The 24,586-nt window shown below is 35.2% G+C and overlaps 1 pseudogene across 1 annotated transcript; it reads left to right on the top strand.

Moving 5' to 3' along the window:
* The first annotated feature begins 1,730 nt into the window (after positions 1-1,730).
* On the top strand, positions 1,731-12,745 carry LOC146923634 (replication protein A 70 kDa DNA-binding subunit C-like; annotated as a pseudogene). Its single transcript, XR_015011174.1, has 12 exons — positions 1,731-1,832; positions 7,973-9,258; positions 9,360-9,627; positions 9,706-9,793; positions 9,895-10,019; positions 10,108-10,198; positions 10,284-10,425; positions 10,525-10,681; positions 11,890-12,009; positions 12,115-12,276; positions 12,359-12,451; positions 12,560-12,745. The product of XR_015011174.1 is annotated as a replication protein A 70 kDa DNA-binding subunit C-like (transcript).
* The last annotated feature ends 11,841 nt before the right edge of the window (positions 12,746-24,586 follow it).

The following is a 24,586-nucleotide window of genomic DNA, read 5'->3' on the forward strand; positions in this document are numbered from 1 at the left end:
TTCATTCTATTGTTTGGATATGTTGTGAAATGTGTTTGTTCCATTGTTTCGAAAGTGGACGTAATTGAACAAATTATAACTTTTTAATTCCATTTTTACCCTTATTGAAAAATACTAATATTATGTAAAAAAATATATTACTAAAATATTTTTTCTTCAAAAGAAATGGAATAAAAAAATACTCAATTAAGAAACAAAATATATAGAGTAATTTTTTTCCCTTAACACTGAAAAAATTCACCAAATCAAGAGAAAAAGAAAAAAGAAACACCTCAGAGAAAAATAAAAAAGAACATACATAGAAAAAGACATACATAGCAAAGAAGTTTCAACTTAAAAAATAAGCATAGAAGAAACTTGGATCAAGATATTGTAAACATGGCAAACCGAAAAATCAAAAATCCAAAGTGTGGATTTAGAACTTTGTAGGTGAAAGATGTTAGTTGGTATTGTGTAGTATTCTCTCTCTTATGTACCATTTCACACCATTCATTTTTAACAATCCAAATAATGGAGCATAATTAGTTACCACTCCATTTCATCCCACTCCATCGCATTTTATCAATTCAAACATAGCCTAAGAGTACAAAACAATAACTAAATGATAGCTCATATAATAGTCCAATATACGGTGTATTGCTTATCTTTCTAATGCTGGAACTCATAATTCTCTAGAGGACGTTTCATAATTCTCTAGAGGACGTTTATGTACTCTCTTGAGTTTGTGTTCGTAGAATTACCACCATATCAATACATACCAACACACATAATCAACACAGGTAGCTTTAAAAAATCTATACACATGAGGTGGACAATCAGCCACAATGTCACATTTATGTGGTAGTTCTGCAATGAAAAAAGATAACAAAATAATACTATTAAAACATAATAAAAGATTGTGTATGAACTATAAAATAGATAATGAAATTTGAAAATGATGAAAAAATAGTTTACCGGCGGATATTGTCGCGACACGAAACAAGAAAAGAAATAGAATCGTAACATAAACAAAATTGATAATTTCCGCCATATTGTAACGTTTTCCCCTTTAGTTGCTATATTGTAACATTAGTTTTCCCCTTTAGTTTGATGACTGTACATTAAAGGTCCATTCAAATAATGTACGAGGAGCATCTTCTTTTTACTTTCATTTTCCTTATTATTAGGGAGCTTCTACGGTGCAGTCAGAAAACTAACTTTTTTAAAAAAGTTAATTTTGATATTAATGTTTGATTCATTTTTAAATTGTTGATTACTAATTAATGATCAATAGTAATTCGTCTATTAATGCTTGCAACATCTTGGACTTACAAGTACTATTTTATCGTTGGAATCTTTAACATGCAAATAGAGTTGATGATATTATATGATAGTCTTAAGTGTTACACTTTGTGGGGTGTTACGCTTAAAACAAGGTAGGATAAAATTAGGTTAAGTGTAGTCATGTTAATCCGATGAATTGATGATATTATGAGGACTGAACTTTTGATGCCATTGTACAAACAGTGGGGTGTTACTCACTACATTTTTGATGTTATAGTGTTAACTTCACCAGAAAAGTCATTTTCATGACTTCACCATAGAATTTTCCTTATTATTATTATTATTATTATTATTATTATTATCACTGGTACTATGAAACTATTGTATACTTCCTTCAGGTCTAAGAAATCCTTTTTATATGTCTGTCCTTCATGTATAAAAAAGAAGCTTTGAGTGACATCGTTGCTACATGCTTTTGATTGCCTAGCTTGTTTGTTGCTTCTCCGCCAAAAGCTCCAGTCTCAATCTACTTCAAGCCATCACTGCGCCGGAGATCGTCTCCACCGTCGGTATGTATTTTCCGATGTCTTTCATTCATATTCTTCTTTCTCTATGCACAATTATGAAAAATACTATATTAAGTGATGATTTTAGACCACTTTTTCCCATCAATAAAGTTGTTATCCGTTCTTAAAAAAATAAAGTTGTTGCACGGTTTCTTACTTTTGGCTCAAACTTAATCCCTTTGGCATCTTTTTTGAATGTGAATTTCTTATTTTTTGAACTTTTGTAGATTGATTTGGTAGTGGAATTACATGATTAGTGAATATGCTTAATCGGTTGCATATCACTTGCATGTTGTTAATCGGTTCATGTGTTTGATTCTTACTTGCATTTTGTTTGTTTTCAATATATTTTAGCTTTCAATGTTGTTTTCAGAACTGAGTACCAACTTTCTTTAGTTATTTTGGCATCAATCTTTAACTTATTCATCATATTATAAAGATTATCAAACAAAAGCATTGATTTCATGCTTTCAGAGTGAAGTTAATGTTGCATGTGTTGATTTTGAAAAGATTTTCCCGATATTTTAGTGGTGAAACAAGCCATTTTTCATGAGTTTGTTAAATCAGTGTCATATTCATTTTCTACATCCTTGAAGATATATAATGTCTTTTTTTCATCATTTTCGTAAAAAGTTCTTCATTTTACATGTTGTAGACCTTAAAAATATTTCTCACCCAAAAGGAACTGAAAATGTATAGTTTTACCAGTTTTTATTGGTACTGAAGCTTAATCTCATTCTCACATTGTTAATATTGTGTGTAACCAACTTTCTGCTTATAGTTAAACATGGATAACAATAAACAATTTTGAAAAGGCTTGCTCATTTGTGGTTTATGGTGTAGGGAAGTAACTTTCCATATTTTGGCTTTAATGATAAGTATTGGATGATACTAGCATAGAAGATAACTTGCGCAGCAAGTTATCTAGTTAAACCTAGTTTCAGTTTGTATTCCATATGAGCTAGTGCACCATAGCTATTATGCGCTATCATTTCATGTATATATATGCTTGTACTCTCTAACATTGAATAATGAGAATCATTTTTACTTCATTCATAATATGGTATCACGAGACTCTCTCAAGAGAGAGAAGTTAGTTACGATCCTTTTCTTCTTTCTAACCGTTTCCGCCATGGAAGCTTGATTCTCAAGCTTCGTTTTTCTCTGATTCTTCATCCTTTTTCGCGTGAATCTCCTTTGTTTCACCGATTATTCTTCTTCTTTGATCTCAATTTCTTGTTGAGATTCTCTTTTCTCACTTCATCATTTTTTGTGAACTAGTTTCTTCGTTGTTCTTCAATCCTCTGTTTTTGGTTCATTTCTGATTGATACACTATGGTTCGTTCTCAACCATCCAATCAAGATACTGAATCTCCTTTCTATGTTCATCCTAGCGAAGGTCCACATTCTGTGGTGATTTCTCCAAAGTTCAATGGTTCCAATTATCTTGCATGGAGTAGATCAATGCAACGCGCTCTTGGCGCGAAGAACAAACTTTCATTCATCAATGGATCTCTTCCTGTTCCTGATGATGATGATCTTAACAAAAATGCTTGGGAAAGGTGTAATCACCTCGTTCAATCTTGGCTCATTGCTTCACTCTCTGATTCAATTGCACAAACAGTTGTCTTTCACAACACTGCATTTGAAGTTTGGCAAGATCTCAAGGAGAGATTTTCCAAGGTTGATCGTATTCGCATTGCAAATCTACGTTCCTCCATTAACAATCTTAAGCAAGGTTCCAAATCTGTGTTGGAATACTTCACTGAATTGAATGCACTATGGGAAGAACTTCATTCTCACCGTCCAATTCCAACTTGTACTTGTCCTCATCAGTGTAGATGTGCTGCTATGAGAGTTAACAAGGAATATAGGATTGAAGATCAAATAATTCAGTTTTTAACTGGTCTCAATGATCAGTTTTCAGTTGTGAAAACTCAAGTGCTTTTACTTGATCCTTTACCTTCATTGAACAAGGTATTTTCTCTTGTTGTTCAGGAGGAGAGTAACAATGTCTATACTCCTTCTCTACCTTCTCTAGAAGAAGGTTCTGTACTTGTGAATGCTTCAGATGCTAGAAGACCTCAAGGGCGTGGAAGGGGAACTTCTAACAAATCTTCTGGCAGATATTGCAGCTTTTGCAATAGATATAATCATACTATTGAGTATTGCTATCTGAAGCATGGTTTTCCTAACAAATCTAATCCCCAAGTCAATGTGAATTCTCAAGCCTCTATGAATTCTCAAGCTAATGCATCTTCAGTTGAATCTTCTGATGCAAGCAATGCATCTGGTAGTATTGGTTTGGCTCAGGAGAAGATTGATCAACTTGTGTTGCTTCTTCAGCAAGCAAATTTGGTTTCCTCAGTTCCTAACCCTTCCCCTGGCCCCACTACTAACCACATAAATGTCTCTCCCAATATCACTTCTGGTTATTCTGCTTCTTCTTCATCTGCAGGTATAACCACTGTTAATTCATGCTCTTCAGTTTCTAATTCTTTTTGGATTCTTGACTCTGGTGCAAATGAACATATATGCACTACTTTATCTTTGTTTACTTCTATACATTCCATTCCACCTGTTTATGTCAATCTACCTAATGGTTCTTCTGTTGTTCTTAATCAAGCTGGTATTATTATTTTCAGCCCTCAGTTTTACTTGACCAATGTGCTTTATTCTCCCACCTTCAAACTGAATCTCATGTCTGTTGCTAAAGTGTGTCAAAGTTTATCTTGTGTTTTTCATTTCTCTGATAATCAATGTCTTATACAGGACATGAAATCATTGAAGATGATTGGTTTGGCTAGTCAACAAGATGGACTATACAAGTTTCAAGTTTCTAATTTAGCTTCTTTTGATTCAGTTACTAGCAAAATAAATGCACCTTGTACTTCAATTTCTTCTGTTACTTGTAATTCAAGTATTTCCATTCCTGTTCAAGCTTTATGGCACTTTAGATTGGGACATTTATCCCATCAAAGATTGAATAAAATGTCATCTTTGTATCCTATGATTACCAATGATAATAAAGCTATTTGTGACATTTGTCACTTTGCTAAACAAAAACATATACCTTTCAATACCAGTTTATCTCATGCATCTTCCAATTTTGAACTTCTTCACCTTGATATATGGGGACCTTTATCTGTTTCCTCCATACATGGTCACAAATTTTTCTTAACTATTGTTGATGATCATAGTAGGTTTTTATGGGTTATTTTACTTAAATCCAAAGCTGAAGTAGCTCATCATGTCCAGTCTTTCATTACTATGATTAAAAACCAATTTCATGTCACTCCTAAAGTTGTTAGGTCTGACAATGGTCCTGAGTTCATGCTTTCTACTTTCTATGCATCTCATGGTATAATACACCAAAAATCATGTGTTGAGACTCCCCAACAAAATGCTAGAGTAGAAAGAAAACATCAACATATTCTCAATGTTGGCAGGGCACTTCTTTTTCAATCCAAATTACCTTCCTCATATTGGTCATATGCTATTTTGCATGCTGTCTTTCTTATTAATAGGATTACCACTCCTGTCCTCAAAAATCAATCACCCTTTCAAGTTTTATATAATAAACTCCCTGATGTTACTTCCTTTAAGGTGTTTGGTTGTTTGTGTTATGCTTCATCCTTGCAAGCTCATAGAACCAAGCTCCAATCCAGATCCAGAAAATCTGTCTTTCTAGGATATCAATCAGGATACAAAGGCTTCAATCTTTTAGACATGCACACTAGAGACATCTTTGTATCCAGACATGTCATATTTCATGAACATATTTTACCTTACCCAACCACCTCTGAATCCATTACCTCTAATTGGGAGTATTTTTCTTCTGCTTCCTCTTCATCATCTCCTTCCAACACTGATGAACCTCTTGTTCATTCCCCTATTATCATTGATGACCCTCCTATTGAGTCATTAACTTCTAGCTCCTCTCCATCTCCTCCCTTACCTATTCCTGTTAGACATTCTTCCAGACAAACTAATACTCCTTCTTATCTTCATGACTATGTTTGTAATAGTTTTAATACTTCTGCATATCCTATTTCTGATTATGTTTCTCATAATAAATTGTCTAACCATCATTCTTCTTATATCCTCTCTTTACATTCCAACCCTGAACCAAAATCATATACTGAGGCAACCAAATTTGAGTGTTGGAGGCAAGCTATGCAAGCTGAAATTTCTGCTCTTGAGTCAACTGGTACATGGAAATTAGTTGATTTGCCAGATCATGTAAAACCTATTGGATGCAGATGGATCTATAAAGTGAAACACAATGCAGATGGAACTATTGAAAGATATAAGGCCAGATTGGTAGCCAAGGGTTATAACCAAATTGAAGGTCTTGATTTCTTTGAAACATACTCTCCAGTGGCCAAAATGACAACTGTCAGATTAGTTCTTGCCTTGGCATCCATTAAGCATTGGCATTTACATCAGTTAGATGTGAACAATGCCTTCCTTCATGGAGATCTGCAGGAAGATGTCTATATGACTCTTCCACCTGGTGTTTCATCTCCTAAGCCAAATCAAGTTTGTAAACTGATGAAGTCTTTATATGGTCTTAAGCAGGCAAGCAGAAAATGGTATGAGAAGTTGACTTCTATCTTAATGCAACATCATTTTGTTCAAGCAGCTTCTGACCATTCTTTATTCATCAAACAAACTGATTCATCCTTCACTCTCCTTCTTGTATATGTGGATGATATTATATTGGCTGGTGATTCTTTATCTGAATTTGATCATATCAAATCCATTCTGCATACATCTTTCAAGATTAAAAATCTAGGTCAGCTCAAATATTTTCTTGGTCTTGAAGTTGCTCATTCTCACAAGGGCATCTCTTTATGCCAGAGAAAATACTGCCTAGATTTGCTTTCAGATTCAGGTTTTATTGATTCCAAACCTGTTTCCACACCCTCAGACCCTTCTATCAAGCTTCATGCTGATACTTCACCTCCTTATGAAGACATTTCTTCTTATAGAAGGTTGATTGGCAGGTTACTTTATCTTACCACTACCAGGCCTGATATTACCTTCATTACACAGCAGCTGAGTCAGTTTCTATCTAAACCAACTCAAATCCATCATCAAGCTGCTTTAAGGGTGCTCAAGTACCTCAAGGGATGTCCTGGCAAGGGTCTTCACTTTCCCAGAAGCTCATCTTTACAGTTACAAGGTTTTTCTGATGCTGATTGGGCAGGGTGTTATGATACTAGAAGATCTATCAGTGGCCAATGTTTCTTTCTAGGAAACTCATTGATATCTTGGAGAACTAAGAAACAACTAACTGTTTCCAGATCCTCATCTGAGGCAGAGTACAGGGCTCTTGCTTCAGCCACATGTGAGCTTCAATGGCTCCTTTACTTGCTTAGAGATCTCCACATTCAATGTCCTAAGCTTCCTGTTCTCTTCTGTGACAATCAGAGTGCCATTCACATAGCTTCCAACCCTGTGTTCCATGAAAGAACCAAGCATTTGGACATTGACTGCCATATTGTCAGAGAGAAGCTTCATGTAGGCATTTTCAAACTTCTCCCAGTTTCCTCCAAAGAGCAACTTGCAGATTTCTTCACCAAATCACTTTTACCTCAGCCTTTTGGTGTTTTATTGTCCAAGATGGGCTTGCTAGACCTCTACCAAGCTCCATCTTGTGGGGGGATATTGGATGATACTAGCATAGAAGATAACTTGCGCAGCAAGTTATCTAGTTAAACCTAGTTTCAGTTTGTATTCCATATGAGCTAGTGCACCATAGCTATTACGCGCTATCATTTCATGTATATATATGCTTGTACTCTCTAACATTGAATAATGAGAATCATTTTTACTTCATTCATAATAATAAGCACTTAATTTTTGGATCTTTGTCACATTGTTCATATTTTGTCTAACTAAGTTTGTGCATATAGACTTTTAGCCTGAACATGGATAGGAATCAACAATTTTGTAAAAGGTGGACTCATTTGTGTTTTATGGTTTAGGGGTTGTGTTCATGCCATTGTTGTTTGGAAAAACTATATAAACTTGGTTGTTTTAGCTTTAATGATAAGAACTTAAATTTTGGATCTTTGTCACATTGTTCATATTTTGTCTAACTAAGATTGTGCATATACTTGAACATGGATAACAAGAAACCTGTTGATAGGGGTGTAAGTGGTTCGGACAAAACCAACGAAACCGAAAGTTCAAACCGAACCAAACCGAAAAAATATCCGACCTTGTTTGGTTCGGTTTGAAACCAATCTGAACCAATCGAAACCAATTTAGTTTGGTTTGGTTCATGATTTTTTATTTCGAGATCCGTGAAACCGATGAACCAATCTGATGATAACCACACTCCTTATTTTATTAATATTATCCTACCTCACACAAACTTATAGTTAGACCCAAAATTAAAGTTCAACATAAAATAATTTTTAATCCATTCACTTTCTCTCATCTTCATCTCATCTTATCAGACAGACTCTTTCATTTCTACTAAAAAAGAAACCCTAGCTGTCAACCACACAAAACCCATTGTTCATCGCCACCGATCACTGCTGATATCGTTCATCTCTTGGCCAGTTTTATCTTGTTTATGCCATTGATTTATACTCATTATATTTCATTATTTTCCATGTTCATCCACACCATTGATTTATTCACGTTATATGTCATTGTTTAGTGAAGATTAGAAAAAGCTATTCAAAAAAGAAAGCATTGCGATTTGCGATTATCTTAGAACTAGAAAATGAAATAAAACTAAAAAGAACATTGTATGGATCATGGATGATTGAAATATTTGAGTTTGATGAAGTTGTTTTTGAAGAATGATGGATGAATGAATCTTGGATCATATGTATGAAATATTGAGTAAGGTTAGTTATAAAAAGTTGTTTGAAAAATAGAGAACATGAAAAAACAAAATATGAAATATAATTATACAAAGTTCTATGAAATATTTTGTGAGAATATGAATTTTTTTTAATTGTGTTTTTAAACAAACCGATCAACTGAACCAATCCAAACCGAACCGAACCAATTAGCTTGGTTCGGTTTATTTTTTGAAAAATAGTGAAAACCGAACCAATCCAAACCGATGAAGGTTTCATCGGTTCGGACATTTTTTTGACTGAAAACCAATCCAAATCGAACCGTTACACCCCTACCTGTTGAAGTGGGTATGTGTTTGAACATGGACAAGAAGAAAGCTGTTGAAGTGGGAACAACTTTGAACATGGAAAAGAACAAAGGTGTTGAAGTCAGAACGTCTTTGAACTTGGAAAAGAAGAAAGTTGTATGTCGTCCCTATGACAACATCAAAGATGTCAATGAATCCAAAGATCTTTGGACTTTTGCTGTTAGGATTGCAGATGCTTGGTCTGTTATGGGTAAATTCAGACAAGAGCATTTCGATATGGTCGTGGTTGATAAACAGGTCATTTTACTGTCAAATAGTGTACTTCTTTTTACATCTTATTTTTATATATAATATATTTTAAGTATATTGTTAATGAGTTGTAATAATTTCATGTGCAGAGTGACAGTATTCAAGTTACAGTTCCAACTGATGAACTTGATGAATGGAAAGGAAAGTTGGTGAAGAATAAGACTTATGAGATGATGAACTTTAAGGTCCTTAAAAATGATATTGTTGTGAAGGCATGCACTCATCCATACAGACTTGCTGTCACCGGTGCAACCATTATCAAAGAAGTTGATTTTCGTCAAATCCCTATACTCCCTATGAGGTTCAAAGACTTCGGTGAAATATTGGTTGGAAAGTACCGTACTGATTTGCTCACAGGTAAGAAAATTGAAAACATGTATGGTATTCTACTTATAGTTCATATAATAACTAAACTTTGTTTACCTGTGCTTGCAGATGTCATTGGATGTTTCCAAACAGTCACCAACACAAATCAGTATAATGGCAGAATCAAATCAGTGACTTTTCTTCTTAAGGATACTAGGTTTGTTTCAATTATTGAAGAGAAACTTCATACATATCCACATCAGTGACTTTTCTGCTTTATAAAACTAATAATATTGATTTTTATTTTGTTTAAACCAGTGGTCACTTGGTCCACATATGTATGTGGGATGATTTTGCAAAGCACTTCATGGATTCATTCTCTAAGGTCAATGATGACAGGGTCTTCGTTGTTGTGAAACGTGGGAGGATCAAACCTGCTCATGGTACTAGAAACCTTTCATATCATTCAATTATTGAATTTCCATTTATAACCTGAAATACATTTTAATTACATCTTATTTTGGCCATTAGGAGTTTACCCGTTATGTGTTACAAACACATGGTCTGGTACTGAGCTCATTGTTAATGCTGATATTCCTGAAATCAATGAATTCAAAGCGAGGTTGTACTTATATCACACTTTTCTTAATTGGTTTTGTTTATCTTATATTCGCTTACACAACAATATCTTTAACATGTGAACACAGATTTGCAGAGGAACAACCGGATGATGTCAATCCAACTCAACAGTGTTCGCAATTTAGTCAAGGTTCTCAGCTTACTCAGCAAACTGATATCATGTCTAAAGTCAATTTCCTCACTCTTTCTGAGGTGAATCATGTTCAACATGTAAGAAGTTGTATATCTCATTGCAAAATCAATTCAAATATACTTAAAGCCATCATTTCATAGCTAAATATCTCTGCATTATTTATATCTTACTAATAGGAAACAGTCTGTGTCACTATCGCTAAAATTGAGAAGATCAATGCCAACAAATTTGGATGGACATATGATGGATGCAATTCTGTGGTAAGGCTGTTCACTTGGACAATGGTGAACTGAAATGCACCAGCAACCATATTAATGAAAAGCCTAGAGCAAGGTTCATTCTATGCCTTATTATCAATTAGAAATTTCAATTGTTAGCTCAAGTTATGCACAGACCACTGATCAATTAATGCTGGACTGGTGAATATAAGTAAAAGTGATGAAGTGAATATGCAAATGATAGTAGAATATAATTAATGCATGACTGCTGAATATATGTTAAAGTTACCATGTGAAATTGCATGCACTATTTGGTGTAAAACATAGTACTACTTAAATTTTTGGTGTAAAACATAGCTTGCTGGCAGGCGAACTGCACACTAGCAGCTGCTGTCCAGCAAGAAAACCTGCTAAATTTTGCAGGAAAACCAACTTTAATCTTTGATTCTCCACCTAAATCGAACAAATACAAGAAATTTGATGGTAAAAAGTCACTTTTAGCTTAACTAAGTTTTGCTTTTCAGATGTTATAACCTTTGTTTTCTATTGTATGACTCTTGGTTTTCAAGTTTTTTTAAAAAATACAATTGGTGTAGAACATAGTACTTAAAATTTTGGTGTAAAACATAGCTTGCTGCCAGCTGAACTGCACACTAGCAGCTGCTGGCCAGCAAGAAAGCCTGCTAAATACTGCAGGAAAGCCAATTGCTACCAGACACGGCCAGCCACCAAAAACCAAGCCAACCCCCTTAGAAAAAACTGCCTGCTGCCCACCACATTTATTACCTCATTAGGCACTCTAGGGGCACCAACTGTAAAACACAAAGTGTTATTCATTTTTTAGTGAGAGTTCCCTGTTTTGGTGTAAATATTAACAATACATTTTATTTGTTGTTAAGTATGCATAGATATTGTTGTGTAACATAAGGGAGGGAATTGAGAATACTCGGCATAATCATCCCTTTCATTTACATTTTCTTCATTTAAGATTTCAATTTTCCACCAAGTCTATATATAAAACATGGTCATGAGAGAGATTATACTTCATTCATACTGAAAAATTACATAATATATATTATATATATGCATATATATATATATATATGTATATATATGTATGTATATATATGTATATATATATGTGTATATATATATATATATATATATATATATATATATATATATATATGCATATATATCTATGTATATATATATATATATATATATATATATATATATATATAAAGCAATGATAAACTTGAATTTATATTGGATAATTTATGGGTAGCAACACATTCTTTCGTTTAATTGCTTTGTTTTCAGGTATAGAATTGAGGTTCAAGCCATCCACAAAGATGTTAAGGCTAGGTTTTTGCTATGGGACAATGAGGTCACATCCATTGTAGGGATATCTGCTAAGATTTGAAAGTGGAGATGATTGAGGTAAACAATGTTTATGCCTTATTAAAATTAAACCTAACTACTAATTTAACACTGTTGGAAAGACCCATATGTTCCTAACTTTTAGTCGTGATTTAGGCTGTTCAGTTTCATCCTAAGCTTTATCCTCCAGCTCTAGACAAGCTGGTCTGCAAAGAAAAGGTTTTTAAAATTAAGGCAGTTCCTGGCAAGAATCCATGTACCGTTAGTCAAATTAGTGACAACGAACAACTCTTGACCAACCTGAGAAAGCAATTTGGATTAGAAGAGGTATAAAAATTACTTATAATTCTCATGTTTATAGATATACTGGATCATTTTAATCTGACATTCAAAAATCAATTTTGAGTAGGTGAGTTCAAAGCTTGCAATAGGTGGACAAATGAGTGATGCTGACAAACAAATTAGTGATGCTGACAACAAAGATGTTGATATTGTTCACACTGTAAGTGTTTACTTCTCACATTTTTTAAGTTCAATACCAAAAGTTCATACAATTTAAGATTAAAGCCAAATTATACTTAAAAAACTTTCCATCTACAACCATGTGCAGCAGTCACTTTGCGGTGAAAATGATCCATCGTCTACTTCTGCCACCCCTCCTCCAAAGAGACTTTCCCAGGATGAGGTTGATTGGATAGCTTCTAGCCAAGATGTTGAGCCTACCCAACTCTCATCTACTAAGGTGGCCAAGCAACCTAAGCCGACCAAACAACCAAAGTTGGAGCCTAAGAACTGAGGAAAACTCTTGTGATGAATCACTTTTTGCTAGATGTTGTTTAACTGAACTTATCAAGTACCTAACTGAACAACTTATTAAGTACCATATGTGGGTCTTTTAAACTTATTTGTGTTTTGTAATATGCTAACTATGTGTTTAAAACTACATGACTGTACTATGCTTACTTGACTGCTAAGCTATCTGAACAATGATACCAACAATGTGCTGATGTCAAAATCATCTATTATGGTACTTTATATATATATATATATATATATATATATATATATATATATATATATATATATATATGTTTGACTATCCAATTTCAGAATCTGGAATATGCCTTATTGTACATACATATTGTGAATCTCCGACAAAATCACTTAATGACATGTTTATGATCATTTCATTGGTGTTGCAGATTTTACCAACTGATCTTGGGAACTTTTTACAAGCTAAAAACCAAGAATATCTTAGATTATGTGGAACAGCTAACAATGTCACAATATGTAAATTGCTATTCATAAATGATCCGCAAACAAATACCACAATTGTTATAATTGGAAGTGGATGGAGAAGATTTTGCTCATGCAATCGCATTGCTCCTAGGACTCTTCTAGAATTCAAGTGTCACTCTGTCCTGGCAAAAAACATCATTATTGTATTTAGATTAACTAGACGATACTAAAAGTCTACTATTCTTATTGCTATAATTATTCTGTAACTTTGAGAAAGGGTATATTTTCCTATGTACTTCTTACAATAAATTTATATTGCCTTTTTGTTCTTCAACTCATTTTTTCACTATCAACAATAAAAGTAATTACTTTTGCAACGTACCCTGTCGCCGCGCTACCCGTGCTGTAGCACGGGTATCTCGACTAGTTATTTATTATATCACAACTTTTCTTTAGCTTTTTTTATCTTGATTGATTCAAGCTAACTGAACTTTAAGGTATGTTTGGATTGGTGTATAAAATGAAATGGAGTGGGGCTGAAATGTAATAAACTTTTTAGATTTTACAAAATGGATGTTATTCCACCCTTAAGGCTAAATTACACACACCCTTTTTCTATCTATCTATATATATATATATATATATATATATATATATATATATATATATATTATATTTTGCTTATAAAAAATCTTTAATCAATCTATTTATTTTTACTATTTTGTATGTTTCAAAGATCATTTTTTTTTTTACAATCAAAAACTCATATTATTTCATTTCTCAAAAGAGTTTTAATATAAGATGGAAACAAATCAAACTGTTGGTGACGAGCATGTAATCTTGACACCCCTGCTAAAGTATGAGCGACAAAACTAGTTTGTCTCCTAGCAAAACTTATCTTACAGTTTGGATGTTGTTGTAGTAAAACCTGACAATCAGATATAATGCTACCAAACTGCGCTTGATTGGTGTTCCTATCAAAGATGCTATCAACCACTAGCTTGCAGTCTAGTTCTATGAGCACCCTTGACATGCTTAATCTACTCAAAGATCATTGTTATTATGTATTATTAATTTTTAATAAATCATATACTATATTTTGTATCAAACTTATTATTTATCATATTTTTATAATATTATTATTAAAAAAGGTTACAATTTGTAAATTGGATATAAAAAAATCAATCCAAATTAAATTGCATTACACTAGATCAAATTTTTTAAACTATTAATCAAAAACCAAACCACATATAATTTTATTTTTGAACCGGATGATTTTTTGCCTAAAAATTAATCGAAACCGCACCGTTAATACTCCTAACTAGGTGAGGAAAAGTATAAAGCATGAAAAAGTTGGAATATGGGATAAAAAAAGAGGGTCGGAAAAAACAGCCATTGATTTTTAGGTAATTTATCTTCGAACTTGGCTATTTTATATTAAATAATTTTCTGATATATAATTTTTTTTAATACAAATTTATAATGCGCCACTTTCATTAACTGTGAAAGTTGTGTGCATCATTTAACACTTTTCTATTGTTTTTATCTTTTCATGGGTACTTCAGTTGAAAGGTTGAACTATACTTCAACCGTTTGGTACCTTAATATTTGTGGTTCCATTCACTATTTCATTGTTGTGTTTTAGTTTAGTTGCATGTGTACTAATATTTTTTTCTTAATGATTGTTTAGCAAAGGATGGAGAAAACAAGAAATGGAAGTGAAGAGGATCTTAAACTCGGGAGTCTTACAGATATTGTACTCTCTTGGACCCTCGAGGACGTTCTCAATGAAAATCTTTACAAAGACAAGGTTTCTTTTACACTCTTTTCAACACTCACAATGAAAATGTGAACTTGGTTTTTGAAAAAGAATTTCGAAAAGAAAGAATACAAATCTTACAAAGAACTGGTGTTAAAATCTCAATAATGATTGATTATTTATATAGATTTTCTCCGCTTCATTGTTATATTTTCTCCATTTTTAGTAGTTGCAAAGATGTTATGTTTGTTTTATCTTGGTTTTCGGGTGTCAAACATTGATTACGTTTGAACCTTTTAAACCGGTGATATCTTATTTTTTCTTGGGAAGGGAAAAAGTAAGCAAAACCCTTGAGAATCGAGGTCCGGGAGTTGTTTTCGCTACGGGAAGGTGTTAGGCACCCATAACGACTATAGTATCCTATAGGAACCGTCTTTAATTTCTACGCGCGCGCTTTATTTTTAAATGCTATTTTGAAAGAAAATATTAAGCCTAAGAGTTTCTAAGTGAAGAATTGGAGGGAGAAGAATGTTTTTTGGATTTTTTATTTTATTTGAATTGAAGGAATTTTGTTCCTTGCCTACGTACCCGTTTAAGGGATCAAATCCACCGTAGTTCTCTCTCAAAAAATGTTTTTGTTTTTGTTGGTTGATTTTAAGTTTGAAAATGGATTTTGAAGAATAGAAAGAGGCCTCAAGGGCATGAGATTTAGAAAAGAGTGGGGTTTGATTAGTTATTTGCAAAAGAAGTCAAAGTTTGATTATTTTTCATTGAATTTTGATTAAGAAAATAAAAGGAAAATTCAATGGGGTTTTGACCCCAAGGTTTATTATGAAAAAAAGTTTTGAGTGAAGTTTGTTCATATTTTTTGGAAAATTGGTTTTTTCTAAGTATAAATCCTAGGCATTCATCTAAACATACAATCCTAAGCATACATCTAAACATGCATATTCTAGCTATATAGTGATGTGTGTGCATGTGTCGGTGCTTGTGTCGGTGTACATCATTAGAGTCCATTGTCCTTTACATCATATCCTAGATACATTCTATGGCCTCTTTGCCAAGAAATTAAAAGCATAGAAGGGAAAATATTACAAGAACTCCTAATTATTTACATTCTAACTTTGGTACAAATTAAATTGCAAGAAAGAAATAGAGATGGATATGAGATGAAATGGAGATGCTTATGAAATGATGAAACATGAAATGAAAGGAGTTAGTAGCACATGACAATATTAAAGGAAATAAAGCAAGAGAAGCACTAGAACATAAAGGATAGAAAATAAAGGCAAGATGAATGCAAATATGGCTAAAATGTGTTCATAAAATGCAAGAACCATATGACCTATTATTCTCACATTCCAATACATTTTTAAAGGTTTAGAATCAAGTCTTGGAATGGGAATTAAGGCAACATGGTTTAATTGGCATTTTAAAACAAATTTTAAGCATATTTACATTATTTAACTACACAACTAACTTGTAAGCTAAGTAACCTACCAAAATTCACAATTATGCAACAAAATTAAACACAAACAGTGGCTAAACTCTATGAAGTCAAGAGACATTGGTCACTAATATTCATCAAGCAATAGGATTGAAATCAAGCAAAGTTTTATTCATTTTTAGCACAAAATATGACAAAAATAGCAAGAAAAATTAACACCTCATTTTTTAACCAATTTTAAAATGTGAAAATTACCACACAATGCTACAAAAATACCAAGAAGCCTACATGAATTTTTTGGAAGTTTTTAAAGGTTTTTTGGACTAAAAAAAATGCAAGAAAAATACTAATTCTAACAAAAAATGGGAAAAAATGCTTCAAATACTTTTCTCAATTTTTAGCACAAAAAATGTCAAAAAACATGTTAAAAGAAACATTAAGAACACATAGAAAAATTTTTAGGATTTTTCATAAAAGGATTAAGTGGACAGGGGTGCAAATAGCGAAAATCAACAAGAACAGCAGATACAAAGGGGGTGCGCATATCAAAACGTGCAGGAAAGGGCTCAGGACAGTTATTGGGCTCAAAACACCTAGAACGGACTGGGTAGGGTCAAGCAACGGGTCAAGCCATGGGTTGAACCGGTTCAGGGGAGTATATAAGCAAGAAACCGGTTCAACCTTCATTTCAACCCTCTCTTTCTCTCTCTAAGTCACAAACACTCTCTTCTCTCTCTCTAAAACCTCTGCAACCTAACCCTGGCCGGAAACTGGGAAGGACGGCGGAGGAACGGCGGAGGAAGATGAACATTCATCTTCTCCGACGATCTGAAAGAAAATTTTACATGAAAACATCCGTCTTCCTTCCCTCTTTACGAATCCAAGGTTATTTTTGTGAGAACATGGAGAAAACGATGTAGATCGGACTTTTATCCTTCGTTTTTAGGGTTTCGAACTTTTTCTCGAAATTCTTGGAATTAAACCCTGATCTAACTCGTTTCCTTCGCTGATTACGAATCTGAACTTTGTTTCGTAAAACAAACGGTGAATCCCTGAGATTTTGTGCCCTAGGGTTTCGTTTCAAAATTTTTTTTGGAGTCTTTTCGAAATCCTCTTTGATTCACCGTTTATTTTCGCAATTAAACCTTCGATGATGATTATATGAAGAAACGAGGAGGTTTTATGGACTTACTTGAGTTTGATTGGAGATTCGAACTGGATTCTTCGGAGAAACTTGGACTCTGAATCTTCTTTTGATGTTTTGTGGTAAGCTTTACTCCGAAACTGAAAATAAATCAGTTCTTCCCCTTTTTCCTCTTCGCTAGTTCAGATTCCCTTTGATTCTTCTTCTTCTCTTCCCAATCTCTCTGTGATCGCGTGATTCGCTACTTCGGTGGCGGATTCACGCTTGAATTGCAGAGATTCGAAGTTCAATGATGATGATTCTCGTAAGAATCACTGAGAACTCTTCGAAACAAACGCTTCTATTCCCATTGTTTTTGCTATCAAACCCTGGATTTTGGTTTTCTATGACGAAGCTCTATGAATTTGTGATGAATTGGTTCGAACTTTGTGAAAAACTTGTTGTGATTTGGTATTTGTTGCGGTGGTTCAATTCAGTTACGGTGGTGACTGTGGTGGCCGTAATAGTTTGTTACGGCGGAGAGAGTTGGAAGAGAGAGAAAGGTGATTCTGTTATTGATGAGTTGGCAATGATTGTGTGGTGAAAAAACCCTGCGTGATTGGTGATGTGGCCTCTATTTATAGGCTAAGTGTAACATTCTGGACCAATGGCCTTATGACACCTGGAACTGGACTTGTTTGGCTCGGCCTTGACTATTTTTGGACTTTGGGACCCTTTCTGCAATTTTGAAAGTTGGGGGACTACCCTGCAATTTAGGCAAAGGACTGTTCTGCAAAACATTTTGGACAAAAGGACTGACAAAAAAACTTCGAAGGACTTAAAAAAAAGACTTTTGAAAAAAGAATTTAAAAAAGGTTTAAAGGTAAAATTTAGAACTTAGGAGGACTTGAATGCAATTTTTTTGGAAGTTTTGGACTTTAAAACAAAAAAAAAATAATAAAATTGATTTAAAAAACGTAATTTGAAATAAACGTAAAGCGAAACGACTAAAATTTGACAAAACGGACTAAAATGAACCAATGGCCTAAATGAGGTACTTTAAAGTACCTCTCTGCCGAAATTTCGTGTGAAATGACCAAAATGCCCCTAGGGCTAAAACGACTAAAAAATGACTCAGATGCAATTGAAAAAATAGATTTTTAACAGGAATTGAATCAAAGACTCATACAAGCAAAATTAAAAGACTCAGAGACAATTTTTAGGATTTAGACAGTGATTTAACATATGAAAAGACTAAAATGCCCTTAGGGGCAAAACTGACTCAAAACGACTTCAAATGCAATTTAAAAATGGATTTTGACATAGAATTGAAATGGAGACTCATTCAACCTATTTGAAAGGAGTTAAACAAATTTTTGAAAGACTGAGAGAAATTTGACATAGGAAATGACTAAAATGCCCTTACATGTGAATTTTGCAAATAACATTGAAATAGAATGCAGAGAAAGATGCAGTTGATCAGAGACAGTTCAAATAACTTGAAATGCAAGAAAGGAAAGATTGATTAGTATTTTTAGGTCCAAAATTAGGGTATAACAGCTGCCTCTATTTAAGTTTCTTTGTCCGGAGAGTCAAGAGACGAAGTCTTAGAGTTGACGGGACGAAGATACTTAAATATTAACATTTGCACTGTTTTTGGACGTAAAAATACGTTTTCAGATTGTCAAAATATGAATGGCATGCAACATTTTGATTATGAATGCAAGACAAACGACTGGAGTCTATGGAACCTGTCATGTCACTGGGGATTCAGATAAACACTGACAGGGTAGACAAACCCAGGGATAGGGAATAAGGTACAAGCTGTTCTTTGGGTCGAACTAGTCACTTGACCAAGGGATACAAAACAAGAGATAGGTGCAAGCTGTTCTTGGAATTGAACTTGGCACTTGACCGGAAACATAGACACATAGGCAGATACGAGCTGTTCTTTGGATCGAACTTGACACTTGGTTGAAAATACAAACAGATAGACAGACACAAGCTGTTCTTTTGGATTGAACTGGCTGTTTGGCTGGAGACATAGACAAAAGGGTTGATACAAGCTGTTTCTTTGGATCGAACTTGCTTGTTGGATTATCACCACATCATGTGGGAGAGTGCAGACTGTTCTCTTAGAACGAACTTGTCGTTTGACCGATAACAAAGCATAAGCTGGGTACAAACTGTTCTTCAGATTGAACTTGTCGTCTGACTGATAACAAAGCATGAGCTGGGTACAAACTGTTCTTCAAATCGAACTTGCCGTTTGTCCGGAAGCATAGGTATACAAGTAGGTACAAGTGGTTCTTTTTGGCTCGAACCTGGCACTTGACCGGTAACAAGATACTAATTGAAAGTCTGGCTTAACAAGATACCAATTGAGGGTAAATTGTTATTGACTTGATTTGAAAATAGACATGACCATTTTTGTTGGCCCAAGAGTAAATTGAGAGTAAATTGACATTGATTTGAATTGAAAATTGACATTGGAAGAGGGATTGAAAGTTGAGATTGAACAGAGACATAGACATAGACATAGACATCGGATTGGAGAGTTGCAATTGACATTGGGATTGAATTGAAAATTGACATTGACATTGACATTGACATTTGACATTGACATTGGAGATTGTCATTGGAGATTGTCATTGGAGATTGACATTGAAATTGGAATTGAAATTGGAGATTGGAAATTTGGCATTGACATTGGATTGAAGTTGGAGATTGACATTGGAATTGTCATTGGAATTGGCATTGGAATTGGAAATTGGATATTTGGCATTGACATTGGATTGAAGTTGGAGATTGACATTGGAATTGTCATTGGAATTGGCATTGGAATTGGAAATTGGATATTTGGCATTGACATTGGATTGAAGTTGGAGATTGACATTGGAATTGTCATTGGAATTGGCATTGGAATTGGAAATTGGATATTTGTCATTGACATTGACATTTGACATTTGACATGGTTTGAAATTGAGATTGGAAAGTTGAGATTGCATCGAATTTGAGAGTTGAAATTGAATTGAATTTGACATTGGAATTGGAATTGAAATTGAAATTGAATTTGACAGTTGACAGTTGGATATGCAACATGTATGTATGGTATAGCAAGATTATTGGATGTATGAGCACATAAAATGCATGATTATGCATGTATGAATGCTTGGAATGCATGATTGATTGGCAGTTTGGGCGGAGAAGTTTCACAAAGACAGACAAAACATTGGAAGATTGGGCACGTAGTGGCTCGTGCTGCAACATATTCACAGGGGAAAAACCTCTTTGGAGAGACCGTCGTTGAGAGACGTATCGAAACCATGGCTGAGGGCAATAAAACTTGTAGAGGAGAGACCCTTGGAAAGTCCTTGGATACAGGTCGCCGTTGCTAGGCGTGTCAGTGCTGGGTAAACATTGGATGTTCGCATCTGTGGTCAATGCTTTTTCAATGTTCTTTTCATTTTTCATTTTCAAACCCCATTTTTGCCTGAACCGCCCTTTCGGGTTTTCGATTCACCGGGGAATAAGATTCTTTTCATTGCCCCATTTTTGCCTGAATTGCCTTCATAGGTTGTCAATCAGCGGGGTGTTCATTTTTTCCTAAGCCGCCCTTTCGGGTTTTCAACTTAGCGAGCTTTTTATTTGCATTTTTCCATTTTTCCTTTCATTTTCATTCTGTTTTTTCATTCTTGCCATTGACCACAGATCATCCCGGGGAGTAACCTGCTTGTAACATGTATTGAAATAGACATTGACATTCATTCATTCATGCATGTTTCATTGAAATGTACCCTGTTGCTCAGGTTTGCTTTCAAAATAGACAAAAAAGACTTTTCAATTTTCAAAGATGTTTGTTTCAGACATTGACATTATCAAATAGAAAGAAAATGTTTTGTATATAGCATTGAAAATAGAAAGAAAAATAGAGTTTCAAACAAAAGCACAGGCTCAAATTGATGTAGAAGAGTGAAAGTCAGCCAAAGGCATGACTTCACGGATTTACAAAGCTTGGAAAATGGTAATTTTATTGGTTGGTGATACATTGAACACGATGACCGCTACATTTCATAGAAATTTTGAATTCACAAGTACAGAAGCCTCTGATGAAGACGACCATTGACAGTTGCAGATGTCCCAAGGAGTGATGGTGATTTGCCAGATATAGTTACTTGTCTTTTATTGTCAACCTCATTTTTGCATGAACCGCCCTTTCGGGTTTTCGGCTCATCGAGGCGCTCATTCTTGCCTGAGTTGCGTACAATCTCAGCGAGCCCTTTCATATTCATTTTTTTTTGTCCCTAACTTTTGCCTGGATCGCCCTTTCGGGTTTTCGATCCACCGGGAAGCGCATTTTTGCCTAGGCCGCCCTTTCGGGTTTTCAACCTACCGCGCTGTTCTTTTCTTTCTAGACAAAGTATTTCTTGACTATATCGGCATTAACAGGATTTGGGAGTTCAACACCATCCATGTGTGTAAGAATCAAAGCACCACCAGAGAAAGCCTTCTTGACAACATAAGGACCTTCATAGTTAGGTGTCCACTTGCCCCTTGGGTCGGGTTGTTGACTTATCCTTCTTTTCAATACGAGTTCGCCTTCCTTGAATTCTCGAGGTCGGACTTTCTTGTCAAAAGCATTCTTCATTCGCACTTGATACAACTGTCCATGAGTCATAGCATCCATACGTTTCTCTTCAATCAGATTCAATTGATCGTACCGACTTCGACACCATTCAGCCTCAGTCAACTTTGCTTCCATGATCACTCGAAGAGATGGAATCTCCACTTCCAGAGGGAGAACTGCTTCCATGCCATATACCAGAGAGAAGGGGGTTGCCCCGGTTGAACTGCGCACTGTAGTACGGTAACCATGCAAGGCAAAAGGTAGCATTTCATGCCAGTCTTTGTAAGTAGTGACCATCTTCTGAACAATCTTCTTGATGTTCTTGTTAGCGGCCTCAACTGCACCATTCATCTGAGGTCTTTAAGGAGAAGAGTTGTGATGTTCAATTTTGAATTCTTCACATAAAGCTTGCATCATGCTATTGTTCAGATTGGAACCATTGTCAGTGATAATCTTGTTGGGAACACCATATCGACAGATGATGTTATTCTTGATAAACTTGACAACCACTTGATTGGTCACATTGGCATAGGAAGCCGCTTCAACCCACTTGGTGAAATAGTCAATTGCCACTAGAATGAAACGATGTCCATTGGAAGCCTTCGGTTCAATTCTTCCGATCATGTCAATGCCCCACATAGAAAAACGCCATGGGGAAGATATAACATTGAGGGCGTGCGGAGGCACATGAATCTTGTCAGCATAAATTTGACACTTGTGACATCTCTTAGCATGTTTGTTGCAGTCACGCTCCATAGTTATCCAGTAATAGCCGGCTCTTAACAATTTCCTTGACATGGTATGACCCGAAGCATGGGTCCCAAAAGTACCATCATGTACATCATGCATCAATCTCTCAGCTTCTTGTTTGTCAACACATCTCAACAAGACCATGTCATAGTTCCTCTTGTATAGGATTTCTCCGTCCAGAAGGAATCTACTAGCCCATCGTCTCAAAGTCTTTTTATCCCTGTTGGAAGCACCAGGTGGATATTCACGATTCTGCAAGAATTGTTTGATGTTGTAATACCAAGGCTTTTTGTCATTCCCATCTTTGTCAGCTTGATCTGGCATATTTTCAATAGTAAACACATGAGCGGGTCTATCAAGACGCTGCACTTTGATCACGGGCACATCATTCCAGTGATTGACACGAAACATGGAAGACAGAGTAGCAAGAGCGTCAGCCATCTGATTTTCATCCCGAGGGATGTGGTGCAGCTCAACCTTGGTAAAGTATGTCAACAGACGTCTTGCGTAGTCACGGTATGGGATCAACTTCTCATGATGAGTCTCCCACTCACCCTTTATCTGATTAATAACAAGTGCAGAATCCCCATAGATGTCAAGGTGTTTGATTCTCAGGTCAAGGGCTTCTTCAATGCCCAAGATGCATGCTTCATATTCAGCTATGTTGTTTGTGCATTCGAAAGTTATTCGAGCGGTGAAAGGAATGTGGTGCCCCTGCGGAGTTACAATGATGGCTCCAATTCCTTTACCATAAGCATTAACAGCACCATCAAACACTAATCCCCATTTGCTATTGGGATCTGGCCCTTCATTGATCAGTGGTTCTTCACAGTCTTTTGCTTTTAGATACATAATCTCTTCATCAGGGAAATCAAATTTAATTGGCTGGTAATCATCAAGAGGTTGACAAGCAAGATGCTCAGCAAGGATGCTTCCCTTGATTGCTTTCTGAGCTTTGTACACAATATCATATTCAGACAACAACATTTGCCAACGTGCGATCTTTCCAGTAACAGCAGGTTTCTCAAAGATGTACTTGATTGGATCCATTCGGGATATCAACCAAGTTGTATGATTCACCATATAATGACGCAGGCGTTTGGCAGCCCAAGCTAAAGCACAACAAGTTTTTTCAAGCATTGTATACCGAGTCTCACAGTCGGTGAACTTCTTGCTCAGATAGTAGATAGCATGCTCTTTCTTACCAGTCTCATCTTGTTGACCGAGAACACAGCCCACTGAATCGTCTAACACTGACAGATACATAATCAAAGGCCTTCCTTCCACTGGCGGGACAAGGATAGGTGGCTCCAGCAGGTATTCTTTAATGCTATCAAAAGCTTCCTGACATTCATCATTCCACACAACTGGCTGGTTCTTTCTAAGCAGTTTGAAAATTGGTCCACATGTAGTAGTCATGTGAAATATGAATCTTGAAATATAGTTCAGACGTCCGAGGAAACCTCTGACTTGCTTCTCAGTTTGAGGGGCCGGCATCTCTCTGATGGCTCGGACTTTGTCAGGATCAACTTCAATGCCTCTCTGGCTGACAATGAAGCCTAGCAACTTTCCAGATCTTACACCAAATGTGCACTTGTTAGGATTCAATCGCAGCTTGTACTTTCTCAATCTTTCAAACATCTTTTTCAAATACACAACATGTTGCTCTTCATCACTTGACTTTACAATTAT

This window comes from Medicago sativa, chromosome 5, assembly GCF_051527215.1.
Source record: "Medicago sativa cultivar Bolivia chromosome 5, Bolivia_mono, whole genome shotgun sequence".
Taxonomy (NCBI): Eukaryota; Viridiplantae; Streptophyta; class Magnoliopsida; order Fabales; family Fabaceae; genus Medicago; species Medicago sativa.